We start from the raw sequence: 9,276 nt of genomic DNA, 5'->3' as shown, positions 1-9,276 counted from the left end.
ATATATATGTATATGTTTTTTGTTTTTTTTCCAGACAAATAAAATACCCATTTTGTGAAGTTTATTACTGAGGCATGGTAGTTTATACTGTGGCGTCTCAGAAATACATAGTTTCCAATAACCCAGTAAATCAGAGAAGGCCCAGATATCCCAGCTTTTTACCAGTCATGAAAGCCGACAGAACTGAACTTTTTACTGTTACTAATGTGCATGCTCATAGTCAGTACTTTGCAATGCATCATGTCTCGCTCAAAACCAGGGGTGATTCTAGGATCAGACCTTTAGGGGCGCTTAGCCCCCAGTGCTGACAATGGCTCTTGACTTAGACAACATGGTGCCATGCAAGTTCAATAATAAACAGTAATTTCATTTGGTCAGTCGAGTATGTTTGCACTCTTGGCACACATACAAACATTTTGTACTGAATTACTTCAATGTAATCTTCAAATAATTAAATAAAGCAAACAAATGCTGTATATAATTTCCATTCATAAATATCACTGAAATAATTCTAAATTAATTAATGATGCATCACCGCTCTGCATTTGGAATTGCCCATTGCAAAATATCATTGTATTGCAACTTGCCATTTGAGTAAAGGTGCCAATAATGTGTCTCACCCCATCATTGGTGTCAAAAGCATTTATGTGTGACACAAAATAAAAAAAATAAATAAACACTTTTTAGAGTTACTAATCAGCCTAACATGCATGTTTTTGGTCTGTGCGAGGAAATCAGAGTACCCGAAGAAAACCCACACAGCATGGAGAGAACAAGCAAACCGCACCCAGAAAGGCCCCCGAGCCGAGATTCAATCTGGCAACCTTCTCACTGAGAGACAACAGCTCTACCCACTGAGTCACCGTGCCACCCCATGTAAAATAACAATAAAATTCATTTATAGATATGTTTGTATATAAAAGTCAATAAAAACTCAGGTGTAGAAGATGACTAAGTAACTATTTGGGGATGCAGGACCTGATTTTATGCATGTGCATTAGTAACTGTACGAAGGTCAATCTGGAGCTTGAAGAACGTCTCAGAAGTCACAAACACAGGCAAGCTGATCCATCTGCAGCAGCTGATTCGTGCATGCTCATGTCACAGTTTGTATGAGTAGTGTCTTACTACTTGTGCAGTTTGAAATCCATCCATTCCTCATCTGTACTCTCTTCTGCCTTTTTGGTCACTGGTGCCCATATCCAGCAGTCACTGTGGGAGAGGCGGGGACTGATCTCCAGTCCATCACACAGTTTGAAATGTGTACAATAAAAAGAACTGTTTAGTCATGAATTCTTCTGAGACTAATTTAACTCCATATTAATCCTGAAGCATTGCATGGTGACACAACTCTACTTTAGCTCAGTCATTTCTCAGTATAGGATGGTCTTACTCTAAAACTCTGGCAAGAAATGTGGCAGGCGATATTCTTTTTTTTTTTTCAAGGACTGATTGGCCTTTAATAATAATAAAAAATAATAAGTGAAGTTATCTGCATGACTGCTGCTGTGTCCATGTTGGTATGGCCACCAAACATCCATGGCACTACCAGAACTTTATCAACAGAATTACACAAGCACCCGATCTAAATTAGCTGCTAATCCTGAGCAAGGTGCTGTGGTCTGTTTCGACTTCTGTCTTACAGCAGAGCAGACAGAATGAACAGCCTGTCATCATCCTCTGTTTGTTTTAATAGTAACTAAACTACTGTATGGTAAACCCTTGGAACAGATTTAGGTTAGACTTTTTTTAATTTCAGATTCAGTTAGACCGTTCAGACTAGATCAGCAGAATGTATCAGAAACTTAGTCATTGCAATATAAGGATTGCAAATTGCTGCAATTAATTGCAGACCCAAGCTGGATGCCCATATCATATTTGGCATTCAGATGCACCTCCACTATACTAAACAGCCACAGTGGATTTTGAAGAATGTATCTGAAATGCTAAAGCTAATTGCTAAATCCGTAATAATGAGTGTTGTAAAAAAAGTTAAAGGAGTGAGGAATATGTTGGTTTATCACAACTGATATCTCTGTGCAGTGTTCAACATTATTATTATTAAAATAGCAATTTTCCTAATATTGTGCAGGCCTAGGCCAGACTCGGGTTTAGATTTAGATTAGCCTGTTTGGATGGATGTTTTTGTATTGAACACTTTTTTTTTTAATGAATAGATGTGGCCTCAAATTACACTGTTCAGTACTAAGTTCAGTACTGAAGTCACAGTACGTTTTTGGTAAAGTTACAATGAGGAAAAAAAGTGGCACAAATAGAATATATTTAGATACATATACTGAAGGTATAGTGGGAGAGTGGTGACGCAGAGGTTAGAGAAGGTGGGCCTGTCTTATGTGCCAGGCACATTGACCTTGTCCTCAAACTTGGGTCTGCCTTCCTTTCATCTTCTTTTGTTGTGGTGTTGTTTCATGTTCCATCTTTTAAACACCGCCTGGTGGAAAAGCCCTAGTTCAAACTCAAATTTTCAATTTCATTTATTAATTTATTTTGTCTGTCTGTCTGTCTTTCTGAAGACAAAGTGTGTTCGAGAAGCAAGTAGCTCATCTGTCCCTCGTCACAGCTCTGCATAAATAATCAGATCTCTTTTATAAAATATGACCACCATATGACAACGTATATAAAGTGCATCTAGAAAGTATTCACGCTTCCCCAAATAAATAAATAAAATAAAATAACTGTAATACCACTTTAATTGGTGATATGTGACTTTTCTGTGCTGCTGATTATCCATGCTGCTGTATTCATTCATACCCATCTACTCACCACAGACTCATGTTCGTGCTGCTGTTGTTACGTTTGCTGTGTTGTTTTACATTATTAGTGTTTAGCGTATACCTTCGATCTTTTAGCATACCGTTTGGAGTTTGTTTAGCGTATAACTTAGTGTATAACACCCCATAATGACAATGTGATAAAAGCTGACCGGCCCTCTAAACTGAGTGATTTGGTGAGAAGGGCTTTAGTCAGGGAGGTGACCAAGAACCCAGTGGTCACTCTATCAGAGATCCAGCTTCCTCTATGGAGAGAGGCGAACCTTCCAGAAGGACAAAGATCTCTTCAGCAATCCACCAATCAGGCCCGTATGGTACAGTGGTTAGATGAAAGCCACTTCTTAATAAAAGGCACATGGCAGCCCGTCTAGAGTTTGCCAAAAGGCACCTGAAGGACTCTCAGAAACAAAATTGTCTGGTCTGATGAGACAAAGATTGATTGGTGTTTCTTTTCTTTTTTCTGTCATCTGAAGAGGAAACGGAAGATTCACTTCCAGTGAGCTGATGGACGGCAGCTCCCTCCGGCTTCTCTGCAGTCTTTTATCATCAAACTGACCCGTTTTTTTTTCAAACTGGACTAAAGTTGGTCCCCCTTCCAACCAGATTCGGTGTTCAGTGACTCAGAGAGCCGGACGGGACCGTCCAAAAATATATTTTGGTCCAGGACCGGCCGCTCCCACCCACCGGTCACTCTGAGCGCACCCTGCCGGCCAGGTGACCCCTCGAGCTGGGGAGTCGTCACACGAAGGTCCGGTGTTTTTTCTCTGTCTCTCTGGACCTCAACGAACTCTCATCTGGACCTTTGTGGTTCTACCTGGTTCTGACAAAAATCGCCAGGAGGTATTTCACTGGTTTTCTGCTGGACTAGCCCTCGTGGTGTCTTCATAGGTGTGGGGGAAGTGTACCTGTGACCCTCGAACTGGATCAGAACCGAACCGAGGTGGCTGTGAGGGACTTCGACTTCGTCTTCAACAGAGCTGGTCTCAGCTTCAGTGAGCAGCCCGTTACTTTTAATGAAGGACTGTTCACCTCCGTGGAATCGCTGTTTTCACTTGGAGGAGACGCTCCGATGCTTTGAAGCGCCGCCGGACCAGGCTGCCGGACCGGGCCGCCGGACTGGAGCAGAACCGGGCCAGGGACATCTTCAGCCTCTTCATCTCTCGTGCTGTGGAACGCCGGAGCCGGACTGGAGCAGAACCGGTCGAACCAGTGTCGACTTCAGCCTCTCCGGTCAGTCTCGTTTTTCACCGAGGGTGCATCTCGTGCTGTCAGGTGCGGAGGTGACATGCAGAGAAGCGAAGAAGTAGCGTGAAGGAGCAGCGTGAAGGAGCAGGGCTGCGTGGTGCTCGAGAGAAGTTCGGAGTTTGTATCGGAGTTGCTGCAGGCCTCCATCCAAACTCACCTGGATGTTGGCCCCTGTTGACCTGAAACGAGCTAGGATCATGCCTTTCACTTCAGGAGGATTTTCTGGCAGCTCGCTCTGCTATTTGCTACAAAATTATCTGTTTCTGTTTCGGCCTGTTGATTCTGGACCCAGCTTCTGTTTCCCATGGGAGCATCCATCCATCCATCCATCCATCCATCCATCCATCTTCACTTGGGGGCCGGAGCCCCACTCAGCCCAACTCAAACTGCAGTTGGGCCACCTCGTCAGGTTTGTTTGCCCATTTGAACTGTGACGTTTTATGGTCTGAAACTTTTCTGCATCATTCATATTACTGTCACTATTTTCAGTTCTCAGATTATCTGGAGTCACTGAATCTTGTTAATACACCTGAATTTGCCCATCACTGCAACTTTCACTGTTTTTGGGTTCTGAATTATCACGTCTTCATTAATGTTCCTCATGGTTCGATTATGGGGGGCTAATTGTCACACTGTTAAAGCCTGTAATTACACATCAGTCACAAAAAACTCAAGAAAATGTCTGATAATAATGTTGTTACTGCTCTCAGGTATTCAACCCAACCCTGGACCCCCCACTATTTATATGACACCAAATGACTTTAAAAACATGTCAGGACTTCATTTTCTGCATGTAAACGCATGTAGCCTTCTGAGAAAACTTGATGCCTTGAAAATTCTGGTCAGTTCTTCTGGGGCAGATGTAATCTTCATCTCTGAATCCTGGCTCAACAAATCTGTACTCAATAATGACCTGGCAATCAATGGATTAAACATCTACCGCTGTGATTGTCAAAAAAACGGGGGGGGGGGGGGGTCGCTGTTTACATCAGAGATTCTTTGGTTGCTAGTCCTGTGTCTTCTAAAACAATTCCAAACCAGTTTGAAGCCTTAGCTGTAGACATCACCTTGAATGGTGGCCAGATCTTATCTGTAGTCTGCTGTTACCGTCCCCCCTCAGCAACACCCGAGGCTCTGTCTGCCCTGATGGAATTTCTTGGTAATTTAAAATTCAAAGAGATCCTTTTGGCTGGAGACCTCAACATTGATTGGTGTAAGTCGACCCCCCTCTGTGATAAATTCAAGGAATGTTGCCTGTCTCTCAATCTTACCCAACTGATCAACTCTCCCACTAGATTAAACAAAAACCGTCCTGAAAAATCCTCCATCTTAGACCTGTTTCTAACTAATATGCCTCACAAATTCCCTGGTACAGGTGTATTTGCCAGTACCTTGAGTGATCATTGTGTGACAGCGGCTTTGAGAGATATTAAACTTCCACCTTCTAAGCCCAGATTAATTCAAAAAAGGGATCTGAAACATTTTTGTGAACAGTCATTTCTCTGGGATCTGTCTCACTTTGACTGGCATCGTATTCTGTTAACTGATGACGTGAACTCCGCTTGGAACTATTTTCATAATAGTTTCATTTATTTTGTGAACAAACATGCTCCTTTTCGTCAGTTCAGAATAAAGGGACGAGACAGCCCCTGGTTTACTCCAGAGCTAGCTGACCTCCTGCACAGGAGAGATCATCTTTGGGCCACAGCGAGAAAATCTGACTCAGACACTGATTGGTTGAGTTTTCGATAGATGAGGAATAAATGCACAACTGCTGTCAAAGCAGAAAAACACAACTATTTCTTATCTCAGACCTCCAAAAATCTAAATGACCCTAACAGATTCTGGAAAACCATCAAATCTCTCTCAGGCACCCCCCAATCATCTGACCTCCCAGCACAACTTCTCGTTAACTCTGTTCCTGTGTCAAATAAGCACGAGCTCCTGAACTGTTTCAACAAACATTTTGTTGCTTCTAGATTTTTATTTGACACAGTTACTAATGGAAAATCAGCCACTTCACTTAATAACCAAACTTCTACAAATCAAATCCCTCCTACAAATCAATCCTCAGTTAATCACAGCTTCTCTTTTTCTCCGTTCTCAGTCAGTGAGGTTAATAAACTGTTAAGATCTTGACCCTAAAAAAATCTGCAGGTCCAGATGAACTTCCACCTTATTTCTTAAGGCTGGCTGCTCATATCATCACAGTTCCTGAGACCCACATCTTCAATCTCTCCATAAGACAAAACTCCATCCCAGACACTTGGAAAACAGCCTTTGTTCTTCCTTTGCTGAAGGGAGGTGACCCCACCTTACTGAACAACTTTCGACCAATCTCTAAACTCTGTATTTTAGCCAAGGTTCTAGAAAAACTGATAAACTCTCAAATCAAAAATTACCTGGACTCATTTAACATCTTACCTCCACATCAATCTGGTTTCAGGAAACAACACAGCACAACCACTGCTTCTCTGAAGGTTCTTAATGACCTCGTTGAAGCACTGGATGCTAAGGATTATTGTGCTGCACTTTTCTTAGACCTGTCTGAAGCTTTTGACACTGTGGATCATAACATCTTGTGTCATAAACTCTCAAAAATTGGTTTCTCAGAACACACCATTGGTTGGTTCTCTAACTATCTTTAAGATCGGAGGCAATGTGTTCAACATAATGGTACTTCCTCCAGTTATTTAACAGTCAACAATGGTGTACCACAAGGCTCAGTCTTAGGACCCACCCTCTTTACAATCTACATACATAATGTTGGTAAAAACATCCCTAATGTATCCATACATTTCTATGCTGACGACACAGTTGTTTATTGTCGAGCTAAAACTGTTGCTAAGGCTTTCCAGCTTTTGAAATCTGCATTCAACTACATCCAGACAGATTTGTTCCGCCTCAAACTTGTCCTAAATGCCGACAAAACCAAAGGGATGCTTTTTTCAAATAGGAAGTTGGTCCCAGCAGTTCTTCCTCCGATTTTATCCTCAAATGGTGTCCCCATTGAGTTTGTTGATTCCTATAAATATTTGGGTATCTTGGTCGACTCACATCTCTCTTTTAAGCTCCATGTGGAAAACTTTGTAAAGAAACTGAAAGTTAAACTGGGTTTCTTTTTCAGAAACAGATCCTGTCTAACCCTGAATGCTAGAAAACGCCTTGTATCTGTGACTTTCCTTCCCTCCATTGATTACGGTGACATTATTTACATGAACGCTCCTACAAGAACCCTGCAGATGTTGGATGCTGTCTATCATGGTGCACTAAGATTCATAACTGGCTGTGATTATCATACCCACCACTGCACCCTGTATTCACTGGTTAACTGGACATCATTAACTTCACACAGACTCTCTCACTGGTACATTTTCATCTTTAAATCACTTCTTGGTCTGCTGCCTTCATACATCTCCTCCTACATGTCTCTGCGTGAGTGCAGCTACGGAGTGTGCTCTCAGGACATTATTACCTGCAGTGTTCCCTCAATGAGGACTGAACTAGGCAAAAGGGCCTTCTCCTACTCCTCTCCTGTTTCCTGGAATATCTTACAAAAAGATTTGAAGCTCTCAACCTTGACCTCTCTAAGTGGCTTTAAGAATCTGTTGGACTCCTGGCAGGGACCAATGCAGACATGTTCCTGTTTTTAGTTTTCTACATTCGCCTTAGAATCTAGCTGTTTTTTTGTTACCTTTTTCTTTTAGCCATCCTATTTGTAAAAAAACAAACAAAACAAAACAAAAAAAAACTGCAGTATGACTTTTTATAATTGCTTATTTTTGTTGCTGTTGTCCATTGTTGTCATCTTTCTTTGTTGAAATCAGGTCTCTCTTGTAAACGAGTCCTCGAGGCTCAATGGGATTACCTGTCTAAATAAAGGTTGAATGAATGGTGTGAATGCCAGGCATCATGTTTGGAGGAAACCAGGCACTGCTCATCACCAGGCCAATACATCCCTACAGAGAATAATGGTGGTGGCAGTATGGGGATTTTGTTCAGCAGCAGGAACTGGCAGTCTAGAGCGAAAGATGAATGCAGCAATGTACAAAGACATCCTGGATGAAAACCTGCTCCAGAGTGCTCTTGACCTCAGACTGGTTCGACAGTTCATTTTTCAGTAGGACAACGACCCAAAGCACATGGCCAAGATCTCCAAGGAGTGGCTTCAGTACCACTCTGTGAAGGTTCTGGAGGGTCCAGGATCTCAAAGGAGTGGCTTCAGGACCACTCTGTGAAGGTCCTGGAGGGTCCAGGATCTCAAAGGTGCTTCAGACCACTCTGTGAAGGTCCTGTAGGGTCCAGGATCTCAAAGGTGCTTCAGGACCACTCTGTGATGGTCCTGTAGGATCCAGGATCTCAAAGTTGCTTCAGGACCACTCTGTGAAGGTCCTGGAGGGTCCAGGATCTCAAAGGTGCTTCAGGACCACTCTGTGAAGGTCCTGGAGGGTCCAGGATCTCAAAGGTGCTTCAGGACCACTCTGTGAAGGTCATGTAGGGTCCAGGATCTCAAAAGCCTGGTATCCACAGGTCTGGTTCTTGTTGTAGCCTGTTGTGTCCGGTTCTAGTGGGACCTCTATTTTTGTGTCTACACTTTGCCTATAGTTCCCGTTTAGTGGGCGTATTGTTCACCTCTAGTGGGCGGATTATTAATATCAACGCACCTTACCAGCTGGTGGCGGTAGTGCTACATTAAGCTCTTTTCTAAGCACCACTAACATGTATTAGAAGAAGAGCTGGAAAACAACACACAACCAAAATGGATGACGTCGATGAACTTGAAGCAGAACCAGCCGCACAGCCCGTCCTGGTCGCTGTCCCACAAGATGGAGAGCAGGGCCGAGGTGTCAGAGATGCTCTGATGGAGTACCTCATGAGCTGTAACTTATCCTAATTCCACCCCTTAATCTTTTTTACCTCCCCAGCCTTCCTTAGATACAAGTGAACGTTAAAGTGTTGATTTGAAAATAAACATGGATTAATAATTATTCTTGTTTGTTTAATGTACAGACATGCCTTATTACCAGGTTCGTGTAAAAATGGCAAAACAAACACTGCTGCTGTGGTTCTATCACATATGCTGCGTTTTTTAGTGGCTGTAGTTTTAGAAAAACTGTATACTCCTTAATTTTTGTTTTTAACAAAGAACCAAAACCTAGAACAAGAACTTTATATTTGTTTATGCATATATACATTCATCTATTTTAATATTTATATATATATATATATATATATATAT

At 42.3% G+C, this 9,276-nt stretch overlaps 1 protein-coding gene across 1 annotated transcript in view; it reads left to right on the top strand.

The window, feature by feature from the left end:
- The window catches only part of sertad2b (SERTA domain containing 2b), a 63,949-nt gene that overhangs the window by 690 nt on the left and 53,983 nt on the right, over positions 1–9,276 (top strand). The window lies entirely within an intron of this gene.

This window comes from Nematolebias whitei, chromosome 1, assembly GCF_014905685.2.
Source record: "Nematolebias whitei isolate Nwh7 chromosome 1, NemWhi1, whole genome shotgun sequence".
NCBI lineage: Eukaryota > Metazoa > Chordata > Actinopteri > Cyprinodontiformes > Rivulidae > Nematolebias > Nematolebias whitei.
This window is presented reverse-complemented; position numbering and strand designations above follow the sequence as displayed.